This window comes from Psittacula echo (assembly GCF_963264785.1).
Source record: "Psittacula echo genome assembly, chromosome: 17".
In the NCBI taxonomy this organism is placed as follows: domain Eukaryota; kingdom Metazoa; phylum Chordata; class Aves; order Psittaciformes; family Psittacidae; genus Psittacula; species Psittacula echo.
This window is the reverse complement of record NC_137753.1, coordinates 2845973-2861489: the sequence shown is the minus strand read 5'-3', so window position 1 is coordinate 2861489 and position 15517 is coordinate 2845973.

The following is a 15517-nucleotide window of genomic DNA, read 5'->3' as shown; positions in this document are numbered from 1 at the left end:
AACTCAAAGTCCATTACAATGGAACCTCTTTGGCACCCGTGCTCGGCTGCCCAGCATCCCAGGGAGTAGAACACGAACGTTTGGCCTCTGCTCCCACAGCTGAAGAGCCAGGGCAAAAAACGTGAGCTGTGCCTCTACTGCAGAAAGTCAGCTTTGCAACAGTGCCATCCGCATTGCTGTCGCTCCTCCATTTCCCAACTCAAAGTCCATTACAATGGAAACTCTTTGGCACCCGTGCTCGGCTGCCCAGCATCCCAGGGAGTAGAGCACAAACGGTTGGCCTCTGCTCCCACAGCCAAAGAGCCAGGGCAAAAAACTTGAGCTGTGCCTCTTCTGCACCAAGTCAGCTTTGCAACGCTGCCATCCGCATTGCTGTCGCTCCTCCATTTCCCAACTCAAAGTCCATTACAATGGAACCTCTTTGGCACCCGTGCTCGGCTGCCCAGCATCCCAGGGAGTACAGCACGAACGGTTGGCCTCTGCTCCCACAGCCAAAGAGCCAGGGCAAAAAACTTGAGCTGTGCCTCTTCTGCAGAAAGTCAGCTTTGCAACGCTGCCATCCGCATTGCTGTCCCTCCTCCATTTCCCAACTCAAAGTCCATTACAATGGAACTTCTTCGGCTACCACTCTTGGCTGCCCAGCATCCCAGGGAGTAGAGCACGAACGGTTGGCCTCTGCTCCCACAGCCGAAGAGCCAGGGCAAAAAACTTGAGCTGTGCCTCTTCTGCAGAAAGTCAGCTTTGCAACGGTGCCATCCGTATTGCTGTCGCTCCTCCATTTCCCAACTCAAAGTCCATTACAATGGAACCTCTTCGGCTACCACTCTTGGCTGCCCAGCATCCCAGGGAGTAGAGCACGAACGGTTGGCCTCTGCTCCCACAGCCAAAGAGCCAGGGCAAAAAACTTGAGCTGTGCCTCTTCTGCAGAAATTCAGCTTTGCAACGCTGCCATCCGCATTGCTGTCACTCCTCCATTTCCCAACTCAAAGTCCATTACAATGGAACCTCTTTGGCACCCGTGCTCGGCTGCCCAGCATCCCAGGGAGTAGAACACGAACGTTTGGCCTCTGCTCCCACAGCTGAAGAGCCAGGGCAAAAAACGTGAGCTGTGCCTCTACTGCAGAAAGTCAGCTTTGCAACAGTGCCATCCGCATTGCTGTCGCTCCTCCATTTCCCAACTCAAAGTCCATTACAATGGAACCTCTTTGGCACCCGTGCTCGGCTGCCCAGCATCCCAGGGAGTAGAGCACAAACGGTTGGCCTCTGCTCCCACAGCCAAAGAGCCAGGGCAAAAAACTTGAGCTGTGCCTCTTCTGCACCAAGTCAGCTTTGCAACGCTGCCATCCGCATTGCTGTCGCTCCTCCATTTCCCAACTCAAAGTCCATTACAATGGAACCTCTTTGGCACCCGTGCTCGGCTGCCCAGCATCCCAGGGAGTACAGCACGAACGGTTGGCCTCTGCTCCCACAGCCGAAGAGCCAGGGCAAAAAACTTGAGCTGTGCCTCTTCTGCAGAAAGTCAGCTTTGCAACGCTGCCATCCGCATTGCTGTCCCTCCTCCATTTCCCAACTCAAAGTCCATTACAATGGAACTTCTTCGGCTACCACTCTTGGCTGCCCAGCATCCCAGGGAGTAGAGCACGAACGGTTGGCCTCTGCTCCCACAGCCGAAGAGCCAGGGCAAAAAACTTGAGCTGTGCCTCTTCTGGAGAAAGTCAGCTTTGCAACGGTGCCATCCGCATTGCAGTCGCTCCTCCATTTCCCAACTCAAAGTCCATTACAATGGAACCTCTTTGGCACCCGTACTCGGCTGCCCAGCATCCCAGGGAGTAGAGCACGAACGGTTGGCCTCTGCTCCCACAGCCGAAGAGCCAGGGCAAAAAACTTGAGCTGTGTCTCTTCTGCAGAAAGTCAGCTTTGCAACGGTGCCATCCGCATTGCTGTCGCTCCTCCATTTCCCAACTCAAAGTCCATTACAATGGAACCTCTTTGGCACCCGTACTCGGCAGCCCAGCATCCCAGGGAGTAGAGCACGAACGGTTGGCCTCTGCTCCCACAGCCAAAGAGCCAGGGCAAAAAACTTGAGCTGTGCCTCTTCTGCAGAAAGTCAGCCTTGCAAGGGTGCCATCCGCAGTGCTGTCGCTCCTCCATTTCCCAACTCAAAGTCCATTACAATGGAACCTCTTTGGCACCCGTGCTCGGCTACCCAGCATCCCAGGGAATAGAGCACGAACGATTCGCCTCTGCTCCCACAGCCGAAGAGCCAGGGCAAAAAACTTGAGCTGTGCCTCTTCTGCAGAAAGTCAGCTTTGCAACGCTGCCATCCGCATTGCTGTCGCTCCTCCATTTCCCAACTCAAATTCCATTACAATGGAACCTCTTTGGCACCCGTGCTCGGCTGCCCAGCATCCCAGGGAGTAGAGCACGAACGGTTGGCCTCTGCTCCCACAGCCGAAGAGCCAGGGCAAAAAACTTGAGCTGTGCCTCTTCTGCACAAAGTCAGCTTTGCAACGGTGCCATCCGCATTGCTGTCGCTCCTCCATTTCCCAACTCAAAGTCCATTACAATGGAACCTCTTTGGCACCCGTGCTCGGCTGCCCAGCATCCCAGGGAGTAGAGCACGAACGGTTGGCCTCTGCTCCCACAGCCGAAGAGCCAGGGCAAAAAACTTGAGCTGTGCCTCTTCTGCAGAAAGTCAGCTTTGCAACGGTGCCATCCGCATTGCTGTCGCTCCTCCATTTCCCAACTCAAAGTCCATTACAATGGAACCTCTTTGGCACCCGTGCTCGGCTGCCCAGCATCCCAGGGAGTAGAGCACGAACGGTTGGCCTCTGCTCCCACAGCCGAAGAGCCAGGGCAAAAAACTTGAGCTGTGCCTCTTCTGCAGAAAGTCAGCTTTGCAACGGTGCCATCCGCATTGCTGTCGCTCCTCCATTTCCCAACTCAAAGTCCATTACAATGGAACCTCTTTGGCACCCGTGCTCGGCTGCAAAGCATCCCAGGGAGTAGAACACGAACGTTTGGCCTCTGCTCCCACAGCCGAAGAGCCAGGGCAAAAAACGTGAGCTGTGCCTCTACTGCAGAAAGTCAGCTTTGCAACGGTGCCATCCGCATTGCTGTCGCTCCTCCATTTCCCAACTCAAAGTCCATTACAATGGAACCTCTTTGGCACCCGTGCTCGGCTGCCCAGCATCCCAGGGAGTAGAGCACAAACGGTTGGCCTCTGCTCCCACAGCCGAAGAGCCAGGGCAAAAATCTTGAGCTGTGCCTCTTCTGCAGAAAGTCAGCTTTGCAACGCTGCCATCCGCATTGCTGTCGCTCCTCCATTTCCCAACTCAAAGTCCATTACAATGGAACCTCTTTGGCACCCGTGCTCGGCTGCCCAGCATCCCAGGGAGTAGAGCACGAACGGTTGGCCTCTGCTTCCACAGCCGAAGAGCCAGGGCAAAAAACTTGAGCTGTGCCTCTTCTGCAGAAAGTCAGCTTTGCAACGGTGCCATCCGTATTGCTGTCGCTCCTCCATTTCCCAACTCAAAGTCCATTACAATGGAACCTCTTCGGCTACCACTCTTGGCTGCCCAGCATCCCAGGGAGTAGAGCACGAACGGTTGGCCTCTGCTCCCACAGCCGAAGAGCCAGGGCAAAAAACTTGAGCTGTGCCTCTTCTGGAGAAAGTCAGCTTTGCAACGGTGCCATCCGCATTGCTGTCGCTCCTCCATTTCCCAACTCAAAGTCCATTACAATGGAACCTCTTTGGCACCCGTACTCGGCTGCCAAGCATCCCAGGGAGTAGAGCACGAACGGTTGGCCTCTGCTCCCACAGCCAAAGAGCCAGGGCAAAAAACTTGAGCTGTGCCTCTTCTGCAGAAAGTCAGCCTTGCAAGGGTGCCATCCGCAGTGCTGTCGCTCCTCCATTTCCCAACTCAAAGTCCATTACAATGGAACCTCTTTGGCACCCGTGCTCGGCTACCCAGCATCCCAGGGAGTAGAGCACGAACGGTTGGCCTCTGCTCCCACAGCCGAAGAGCCAGGGCAAAAAACTTGAGCTGTGCCTCTTCTGCAGAAAGTCAGCTTTGCAACGGTGCCATCCGCATTGCTGTCCCTCCTCCATTTCCCAACTCAAATTCCATTACAATGGAACCTCTTTGGCACCCATGCTCGGCTGCCCAGCATCCCATGGAGTACAGCACGAACGGTTGGCCTCTGCTCCCACAGCCGAAGAGCCAGGGCACAAAACTTGAGCTGTGCCTCTACTGCAGAAAGTCAGCTTTGCAACGGTGCCATCCGCATTGCTGTCGCTCCTCCATTTCCCAACTCAAAGTCCATTACAATGGAACCTCTTTGGCACCCGTGCTCGGCTGCCCAGCATCCCAGGGAGTAGAGCACGAACGGTTGGCCTCTGCTCCCACAGCCGAAGAGCCAGGGCAAAAAACTTGAGCTGTGCCTCTTCTGCACAAAGTCAGCTTTGCAACGGTGCCATCCGCATTGCTGTCGCTCCTCCATTTCCCAACTCAAAGTCCATTACAATGGAACCTCTTCGGCACCCGTGCTCGGCTGCCCAGCATCCCAGGGAGTAGAGCACGAACGTTTGGCCTCTGCTCCCACAGCCAAAGAGCCAGGGCAAAAAACTTGAGCTGTGCCTCTACTGCAGAAAGTCAGCTTTGCAACGCTGATATCCGCATTGCTGTCACTCCTCCATTTCCCAACTCAAAGTCCATTACAATGGAACCTCTTTGGCACCCGTGCTCGGCTGCCCAGCATCCCAGGGAGTAGAGCACAAACGGTTGGCCTCTACTCCCACAGCCGAAGAGCCAGGGCAAAAAACTTGAGCTGTGCCTCTTCTGCAGAAAGTCAGCTTTGCAACGCTGCCATCCGCATTGCTGTCGCTCCTCCATTTCCCAACTCAAAGTCCATTACAATGGAACCTCTTTGGCACCCGTGCTCGGCTGCCCAGCATCCCAGGGAGTAGAGCACGAACGGTTGGCCTCTGCTCCCACAGCTGAAGAGCCAGGGCAAAAAACTTGAGCTGTGCCTCTTCTGCAGAAAGTCAGCTTTGCAACGCTGCCATCCGCATTGCTGTCGCTCCTCCATTTCCCAACTCAAAGTCCATTACAATGGAACCTCTTCGGCTACCACTCTTGGCTGCCCAGCATCCCAGGGAGTAGAGCACGAACGGTTGGCCTCTGCTCCCACAGCCGAAGAGCCAGGGCAAAAAACTTGAGCTGTGCCTCTTCTGCAGAAAGTCAGCTTTGCAACGCTGCCATCCGCATTGCTGTCGCTCCTCCATTTCCCAACTCAAAGTCCATTACAATGGAACCTCTTTGGCACCCGTGCTCGGCTGCCCAGCATCCCAGGGAGTAGAGCACGAACGGTTGGCCTCTGCTCCCACAGCCAAAGAGCCAGGGCAAAAAACTTGAGCTGTGCCTCTACTGCAGAAAGTCAGCTTTGCAAGGGTGCCATCCGCAGTGCTGTCGCTCCTCCATTTCCCAACTCAAAGTCCATTACAATGGAACCTCTTTGGCACCCGTGCTCGGCTGCCCAGCATCCCAGGGAGTAGAGCACGAACGGTTGGCCTCTGCTCCCACAGCCGAAGAGCCAGGGCACAAAACTTGAGCTGTGCCTCTTCTGCAGAAAGTCAGCTTTGCAACGCTGCCATCCGCATTGCTGTCGCTCCTCCATTTCCCAACTCAAAGTCCATTACAATGGAACCTCTTTGGCACCCGTGCTCGGCTGCCCAGCATCCCAGGGAGTAGAGCACGAACGGTTGGCCTCTGCTCCCACAGCCGAAGAGCCAGGGCAAAAAACTTGAGCTGTGCCTCTTCTGCAAAAAGTCAGCTTTGCAACGGTGCCATCCGCATTGCTGTCACTCCTCCATTTCCCAACTCAAAGTCCATTACAATGGAACCTCTTTGGCACCCGTGCTCGGCTGCCCAGCATCCCAGGGAGTAGAGCACGAACGGTTGGCCTCTGCTCCCACAGCCGAAGAGCCAGGGCAAAAAACTTGAGCTGTGCCTCTTCTGCAGAAAGTCAGCTTTGCAACGCTGCCATCCGCATTGCTGTCGCTCCTCCATTTCCCAACTCAAAGTCCATTACAATGGAACCTCTTTGGCACCCGTGCTCGGCTGCCCAGCATCCCAGGGAGTACAGCACGAACGATTGGCCTCTGCTCCCACAGCCGAAGAGCCAGGGCAAATAATTGGAGCTGTGCCTCTTCTGCAGAAAGTCAGCTTTGCAACAGTGCCATCCGCATTGCTGCCGCTCCTCCATTTCCCAACTCAAAGTCCATTACAATGGACCCTCTTCGGCAACCACTCTTGGCTGCCCAGCATCCCAGGGAGTAGAGCACGAACGGTTGGCCTCTGCTTCCACAGCGAAAGAGCCAGGGCAAAAAACTTGAGCTGTGCCTCTTCTGCAGAAAGTCAGCTTTCCAACGGTGCCATCTGCAGTGCTGTCGCTCCTCCATTTCCCAACTCAAAGTCCATTACAATGGAACCTCTTTGGCACCCGTGCTCGGCTGCCCAGCATCCCAGGGAGTAGAGCACGAATGGTTGGCCTCTGCTCCCACAGCCGAAGAGCCAGGGCAAAAAACTTGAGCTGTGCCTCTTCTGCAGAAAGTCAGCTTTGCAACAGTGCCATCCGCATTGCTGTCGCTCCTCCATTTCCCAACTCAAAGTCCACTACAATGGAACCTCTTTGGCACCCGTGCTCGGCTGCCCAGCATCCCAGGGAGTAGAGCACGAACGGTTGGCCTCTGCTCCCACAGCCGAAGAGCCAGGGCAAATAATTTGAGCTGTGCCTCTTCTGCAGAAAGTCAGCTTTGCAACGGTGCCATCCGCATTGCTGTCGCTCCTCCATTTCCCAACTCAAATTCCATTACAATGGAACCTCTTTGGCACCCGTTCTCGGCTGCCCAGCATCCCAGGGAGTAGAGCACGAACGGTTGGCCTCTGCTCCCACAGCCGAAGAGCCAGGGCAAAAAACTTGAGCTGTGCCTCTACTGCAGAAAGTCAGCCTTGCAACGGTGCCATCCGCATTGCAGTCGCTCCTCCATTTCCCAACTCAAAGTCCATTACAATGGAACCTCTTTGGCACCCGTGCTCGGCTGCCCAGCATCCCAGGGAGTAGAGCACGAACGGTTGGCCTCTACTCCCACAGCCGAAGAGCCAGGGCAAAAAACTTGAGCTGTGCCTCTTCTGCAGAAAGTCAGCTTTGCAACGCTGCCATCCGCATTGCTGTCGCTCCTCCATTTCCCAACTCAAAGTCCATTACAATGGAACCTCTTTGGCACCCGTTCACGGCTGCCCAGCATCCCAAGGAGTAGAACACGAACGTTTGGCCTCTGCTCCCACAGCCGAAGAGCCAGGGCACAAAACTTGAGCTGTGCCTCTTCTGCACCAAGTCAGCTTTGCAACGGTGCCATCCGCATTGCTGTCGCTCCTCCATTTCCCAACTCAAAGTCCATTACAATGGAACCTCTTTGGCACCCGTGCTCAGCTACCCAGCATCCCAGGGAGTAGAGCACGAACGGTTGGCCTCTGCTCCCACAGCCGAAGAGCCAGGGCAAAAAACTTGAGCTGTGCCTCTACTGCAGAACGTCAGCTTTGCAACGGTGCCATCCGCATTGCAGTCGCTCCTCCATTTCCCAACTCAAAGTCCATTACAATGGAACCTCTTTGGCACCCGTGCTCGGCTGCCCAGCATCCCAGGGAGTAGAGTACGAACGGTTGGCCTCTGCTCCCACAGCCGAAGAGCCAGGGCAAAAAACTTGAGCTGTGCCTCTTCTGCAGAAAGTCAGCTTTGCAACGGTGCCATCCGCATTGCTGTCGCTCCTCCATTTCCCAACTCAAAGTCCATTACAATGGAACCTCTTTGGCACCCGTGCTCGGCTGCCCAGCATCCCAGGGAGTACAGCACGAACGCTTGGCCTCTGCTCCCACAGCCGAAGAGCCAGGGCACAAAACTTGAGCTGTCCTTCTACTGCAGAAAGTCAGCTTTGCAACGGTGCCATCCGCATTGCTGTCGCTCCTCCATTTCCCAACTCAAAGTCCATTACAATGGAACCTCTTTGGCACCCGTGCTCGGTTGCCCAGCATCCCAGGGAGTACAGCACGAACGGTTGGCCTCTGCTCCCACAGCCGAAGAGCCAGGGCACAAAACTTGAGCTGTGCCTCTTCTGCAGAAAGTCAGCTTTGCAACGGTGCCATCCGCATTGCAGTCGCTCCTCCATTTCCCAACTCAAAGTCCATTACAATGGAATCTCTTTCGCACCCGTGCTCGGCTACCCAGCATCCCAGGGAGTAGAGCACGAACGGTTGGCCTCTGCTCCCACAGCCAAAGAGCCAGGGCAAAAAACTTGAGCTGTGCCTCTTCTGCAGAAAGTCAGCTTTGCAACGGTGCCATCCGCATTGCTGTCGCTCCTCCATTTCCCAACTCAAAGTCCATTACAATGGAACCTCTTTGGCACCCGTGCTCGGCTGCCCAGCATCCCAGGGAGTACAGCACGAACGGTTGGCCTCTGCTCCCACAGCCAAAGAGCCAGGGCAAAAAACTTGAGCTGTGCCTCTTCTGCAGAAAGTCAGCTTTGCAACGGTGCCATCCGCATTGCTGTCGCTCCTCCATTTCCCAACTCAAAGTCCATTACAATGGAACCTCTTTGGCACCCGTGCTCGGCTGTCCAGCATCCCAGGAAGTAGAGCACGAACGGTTGGCCTCTGCTCCCACAGCCGAAGAGCCAGGGCAAAAAATTTGAGCTGTGCCTCTTCTGCAGAAAGTCAGCTTTGCAACGGTGCCATCCGCATTGCTGCCGCTCCTTCATTTCCCAACTCAAAGTCCATTACAATGGAACCTCTTTGGCACCCGTGCTCGGCTGCCCAGCATCCCAGGAAGTAGAGCACGAACGGTTGGCCTCTGCTCCCATAGCCGAAGAGCCAGGGCAAAAAATTTGAGCTGTGCCTCTTCTGCAGAAAGTCAGCTTTGAAACGCTGCCATCCGCATTGCTGCCGCTCCTTCATTTCCCAACTCAAAGTCCATTACAATGGAACATCTTCGGCTACCACTCTTGGCTGCCCAGAATCCCAGGGAGTAGAGCACGAACGGTTGGCCTCTGCTCCCACAGCCGAAGAGCCAGGGCAAAAAACTTGAGCTGTGCCTCTTCTGCAGAAAGTCAGCCTTGCAAGGGTGCCATCCGCATTGCTGTCACTCCTCCATTTCCCAACTCAAAGTCCATTACAATGGAACCTCTTTGGCACCCGTGCTCGGCTGCCCAGCATCCCAGGGAGTACAACACGAACGCTTGGCCTCTGCTCCCACAGCTGAAGAGCCAGGGCAAAAAACTTGAGCTGTGCCTCTTCTGCAGAAAGTCAGCTTTTCAACACTGCCATCCGCATTGCTGTCGCTCCTCCATTTCCCAACTCAAAGTCCATTACAATGGAACCTCTTTGGCACCCGTGCTCGGCTGCCCAGCATCCCAGGGAGTAGAGCACGAACGGTTGGCCTCTGCTCCCACAGCCAAAGAGCCAGGGCAAAAAACTTGAGCTGTGCCTCTTCTGCAGAAAGTCAGCTTTGCAACGCTGCCATCCGCATTGCTGTCGCTCCTCCATTTCCCAACTCAAAGTCCATTACAATGGAACCTCTTTGGCACCCGTGCTCGGCTGCCCAGCATCCCAGGGAGTAGAGCACGAACGGTTGGCCTCTGCTCCCACAGCCAAAGAGCCAGGGCAAAAAACTTGAGCTGTGCCTCTTCTGCAGAAAGTCAGCTTTGCAACGCTGCCATCCGCATTGCTGTCGCTCCTCCATTTCCCAACTCAAAGTCCATTACAATGGAACCTCTTTGGCACCCGTGCTCGGTTGCCCAGCATCCCAGGGAGTACAGCACGAACGGTTGGCCTCTGCTCCCACAGCCAAAGAGCCAGGGCAAAAAACTTGAGCTGTGCCTCTTCTGCAGAAAGTCAGCTTTGCAACGGTGCCATCCGCATTGCTGTCGCTCCTCCATTTCCCAACTCAAAGTCCATTACAATGGAACCTCTTTGGCACCCGTGCTCGGCTGTCCAGCATCCCAGGAATTAGAGCACGAATGGTTGGCCTCTGCTCCCACAGACGAAGAGCCAGGGCAAAAAATTTGAGCTGTGCCTCTTCTGCAGAAAGTCAGCTTTGCAACGGTGCCATCCGCATTGCTGCCGCTCCTTCATTTCCCAACTCAAAGTCCATTACAATGGAACCTCTTCGGCAACCACTCTTGGCTGCCCAGAATCCCAGGGAGTAGAGCACGAACGGTTGGCCTCTGCTCCCACAGCCGAAGAGCCAGGGCAAAAAACTTGAGCTGTGCCTCTTCTGCAGAAAGTCAGCTTTGCAACGCTGCCATCCGCATTGCTGCCGCTCCTTCATTTCCCAACTCAAAGTCCATTACAATGGAACCTCTTTGGCACCCGTGCTCGGCTGTCCAGCATCCCAGGAAGTAGAGCACGAATGGTTGGCCTCTGCTCCCACAGCCGAAGAGCCAGGGCAAAAAATTTGAGCTGTGCCTCTTCTGCAGAAAGTCAGCTTTGCAACGCTGCCATCCGCATTGCTGCCGCTCCTTCATTTCCCAACTCAAAGTCCATTACAATGGAAACTCTTCGGCAACCACTCTTGGCTGCCCAGAATCCCAGGGAGTAGAGCACGAACGGTTGGCCTCTGCTCCCACAGCCGAAGAGCCAGGGCAAAAAATTTGAGCTGTGCCTCTTCTGCAGAAAGTCAGCTTTGCAACGCTGCCATCCGCATTGCTGCCGCTCCTCCATTTCCCAACTCAAAGTCCATTACAATGGAACCTCTTCGGCAACCACTCTTGGCTGCCCAGAATCCCAGGGAGTAGAGCACGAACGGTTGGCCTCTGCTCCCACAGCCGAAGAGCCAGGGCAAAAAACTTGAGCTGTGCCTCTTCTGCAGAAAGTCAGCTTTGCAACGCTGCCATCCGCATTGCTGCCGCTCCTTCATTTCCCAACTCAAAGTCCATTACAATGGAACCTCTTCGGCAACCACTCTTGGCTGCCCAGAATCCCAGGGAGTAGAACACGAACGGTTGGCCTCTGCTCCCACAGCCGAAAAGCCAGGGCAAAAAACTTGAGCTGTGCCTCTTCTGCACAAAGTCAGCTTTGCAACGGTGCCATCCGCATTGCTGTCGCTCCTCCATTTCCCAACTCAAAGTCCATTACAATGGAACCTCTTTGGCACCCGTGCTCAGCTACCCAGCATCCCAGGGAGTAGAGCACGAACGGTTGGCCTCTGCTCCCACAGCCGAAGAGCCAGGGCAAAAAACTTGAGCTGTGCCTCTACTGCAGAACGTCAGCTTTGCAACGGTGCCATCCGCATTGCAGTCGCTCCTCCATTTCCCAACTCAAAGTCCATTAGAATGGAATCTCTTTCGCACCCGTTCTCGGCTACCCAGCATCCCAGGGAGTAGAGCACGAACGGTTGGCCTCTGCTCCCACAGCCGAAGAGCCAGGGCAAAAAACTTGAGCTGTGCCTCTTCTGCAAAAAGTCAGCTTTGCAACGGTGCCATCCGCATTGCTGTCACTCCTCCATTTCCCAACTCAAAGTCCATTACAATGGAACCTCTTTGGCACCCGTGCTCGGCTGCCCAGCATCCCAGGGAGTAGAGCACGAACTGTTGGCCTCTGCTCCCACAGCCGAAGAGCCAGGGCAAAAAACTTGAGCTGTGCCTCTTCTGCAGAAAGTCAGCTCTCCAACGCTGCCATCCGCATTGCTGTCGCTCCTCCATTTCCCAACTCAAAGTCCATTACAATGGAACCTCTTTGGCACCCGTGCTCGGCTGCCCAGCATCCCAGGGAGTAGAGCACGAATGGTTGGCCTCTGCTCCCACAGCCGAAGAGCCAGGGCAAAAAACTTGAGCTGTCCCTCTACTGCAGAAAGTCAGCTTTGCAACGGTGCCATCCGCATTGCTGTCGCTCCTCCATTTCCCAACTCAAAGTCCATTACAATGGAACCTCTTTGGCACCCGTGCTCGGTTGCCCAGCATCCCAGGGAGTACAGCACGAACGGTTGGCCTCTGCTCCCACAGCCGAAGAGCCAGGGCACAAAACTTGAGCTGTGCCTCTTCTGCAGAAAGTCAGCTTTGCAACGGTGCCATCCGCATTGCAGTCGCTCCTCCATTTCCCAACTCAAAGTCCATTACAATGGAATCTCTTTCGCACCCGTGCTCGGCTACCTAGCATCCCAGGGAGTAGAGCACGAACGGTTGGCCTCTGCTCCCACAGCCGAAGAGCCAGGGCAAAAAACTTGAGCTGTGCCTCTTCTGCAGAAAGTCAGCTTTGCAACGCTGCCATCCGCATTGCTGTCGCTCCTCCATTTCCCAACTCAAAGTCCTTTACAATGGAACCTCTTTGGCACCCGTGCTCGGCTGCCCAGCATCCCAGGGAGTAGAGCACGAACGGTTGGCCTCTGCTCCCACAGCCGAAGAGACAGGGCAAATAATTTGAGCTGTGCCTCTTCTGCAGAAAGTCAGCTTTGCAACGGTGCCATCCGCATTGCTGCCGCTCCTCCATTTCCCAACTCAAAGTCCATTACAATGGAACCTCTTCGGCAACCACTCTTGGCTGCCCAGCATCCCAGGGAGTAGAGCACGAACGGTTGGCCTCTGCTTCCACATCGAAAGAGCCAGGGCAAAAAACTTGAGCTGTGCCTCTTCTGCAGAAAGTCAGCTTTGCAACGGTGCCATCTGCAGTGCTGTCGCTCCTCCATTTCCCAACTCAAAGTCCATTACAATGGAACCTCTTTGGCACCCGTTCTCGGCTGCCCAGCATCCCAGGGAGTAGAGCACGAACGGTTGGCCTCTGCTCCCACAGCCAAAGAGCCAGGGCAAAAAACTTGAGCTGTGCCTCTTCTGCAGAAAGTCAGCTTTGCAACGGTGCCATCCGCATTGCTGTCGCTCCTCCATTTCCCAACTCAAAGTCCATTACAATGGAACCTCTTTGGCACCCGTGCTCGGCTGCCCAGCATCCCAGGGAGTAGAGCACGAACGGTTGGCCTCTGCTCCCATAGCCGAAGAGCCAGGGCAAATAATTTGAGCTGTGCCTCTTCTGCAGAAAGTCAGCTTTGCAACGGTGCCATCCGCATTGCTGCCGCTCCTCCATTTCCCAACTCAAAGTCCATTACAATGGAACCTCTTCGGCAACCACTCTTGGCTGCCCAGCATCCCAGGGAGTAGAGCACGAATGGTTGGCCTCTGCTTCCACAGCCAAAGAGCCAGGGCAAAAAACTTGAGCTGTGCCTCTTCTGCAGAAAGTCAGCCTTGCAAGGGTGCCATCCGCATTGCTGTCACTCCTCCATTTCCCAACTCAAAGTCCATTACAATGGAACCTCTTTGGCACCCGTGCTCGGCTGCCCAGCATCCCAGGGAGTAGAGCACGAACGCTTGGCCTCTGCTCCCACAGCCGAAGAGCCAGGGCAAAAAACTTGAGCTGTGCCTCTTCTGCAGAAAGTCAGCTTTTCAACACTGCCATCCGCATTGCTGTCGCTCCTCCATTTCCCAACTCAAAGTCCATTACAATGGAACCTCTTTGGCACCCGTGCTCGGCTGCCCAGCATCCCAGGGAGTACAGCACGAACGGTTGGCCCCTGCTCCCACAGCCAAAGAGCCAGGGCAAAAAACTTGAGCTGTGCCTCTTCTGCAGAAAGTCAGCTTTGCAACGGTGCCATCCGCATTGCTGTCACTCCTCCATTTCCCAACTCAAAGTCCATTACAATGGAAACTCTTTGGCACCCGTGCTCGGCTGCCCAGCATCCCAGGGAGTAGAGCACGAACGGTTGGCCTCTGCTCCCACAGCCAAAGAGCCAGGGCAAAAAACTTGAGCTGTGCCTCTTCTGCAGAAAGTCAGCTGTGCAACGCTGCCATCCGCATTGCTGTCGCTCCTCCATTTCCCAACTCAAAGTCCATTACAATGGAACCTCTTTGGCACCCGTGCTCGGTTGCCCAGCATCCCAGGGAGTACAGCACGAACGGTTGGCCTCTGCTCCCACAGCCAAAGAGCCAGGGCAAAAAACTTGAGCTGTGCCTCTTCTGCAGAAAGTCAGCTTTGCAACGGTGCCATCCGCATTGCTGTCGCTCCTCCATTTCCCAACTCAAAGTCCATTACAATGGAACCTCTTTGGCACCCGTGCTCGGCTGTCCAGCATCCCAGGAAGTAGAGCACGAATGGTTGGCCTCTGCTCCCACAGCCGAAGAGCCAGGGCAAAAAATTTGAGCTGTGCCTCTTCTGCAGAAAGTCAGCTTTGCAACGCTGCCATCCGCATTGCTGCCGCTCCTTCATTTCCCAACTCAAAGTCCATTACAATGGAACCTCTTCGGCAACCACTCTTGGCTGCCCAGCATCCCAGGGAGTAGAGCACGAACGGTTGGCCTCTGCTCCCACAGCCGAAGAGCCAGGGCAAAAAACTTGAGCTGTGCCTCTTCTGCAGAAAGTCAGCTTTGCAACGGTGCCATCCGCATTGCTGTCGCTCCTCCATTTCCCAACTCAAAGTCCATTACAATGGAACCTCTTTGGCACCCGTTCACGGCTGCCCAGCATCCCAGGGAGTAGAACACGAACGTTTGGCCTCTGCTCCCACAGCTGAAGAGCCAGGGCAAAAAACGTGAGCTGTGCCTCTTCTGCAGAAAGTCAGCTTTGCAACGGTGCCATCCGCATTGCTGTCGCTCCTCCATTTCCCAACTCAAAGTCCATTACAATGGAACCTCTTTGGCACCCGTGCTCGCCTGCCCAGCATCCCAGGGAGTAGAGCACGAACGGTTGGCCTCTGCTCCCACAGCCAAAGAGCCAGGGCAAAAAACTTGAGCTGTGCCTCTTCTGCAGAAAGTCAGCTTTGCAATGCTGCCATCTGCATTGCTGTCACTCCTCCATTTCCCAACTCAAAGTCCATTACAATGGAACCTCTTTGGCACCCGTGCTCGGCTGCCCAGCATCCCAGGGAGTAGAGCACGAACGCTTGGCCTCTGCTCCCACAGCCGAAGAGCCAGGGCAAAAAACTTGAGCTGTGCCTCTTCTGCACAAAGTCAGCTTTGCAACGGTGCCATCCGCATTGCTGTCGCTCCTCCATTTCCCAACTCAAAGTCCATTACAATGGAACCTCTTTGGCACCCGTGCTCAGCTGCCCAGGATCCCAGGGAGTAGAGCACGAACGGTTGGCCTCTGCTCCCACAGCCGAAGAGCCAGGGCAAAAAACTTGAGCTGTGCCTCTACTGCAGAAAGTCAGCTTTGCAACGGTGCCATCCGCATTGCAGTCGCGCCTCCATTTCCCAACTCAAAGTCCATTACAATGGAATCTCTTTCGCACCCGTTCTCGGCTACCCAGCATCCCAGGGAGTAGAGCACGAACGGTTGGCCTCTGCTCCCACAGCCGAAGAGCCAGGGCAAAAAACTTGAGCTGTGCCTCTTCTGCAAAAAGTCAGCTTTGCAACGGTGCCATCCGCATTGCTGTCACTCCTCCATTTCCCAACTCAAAGTCCATTACAATGGAACCTCTTTGG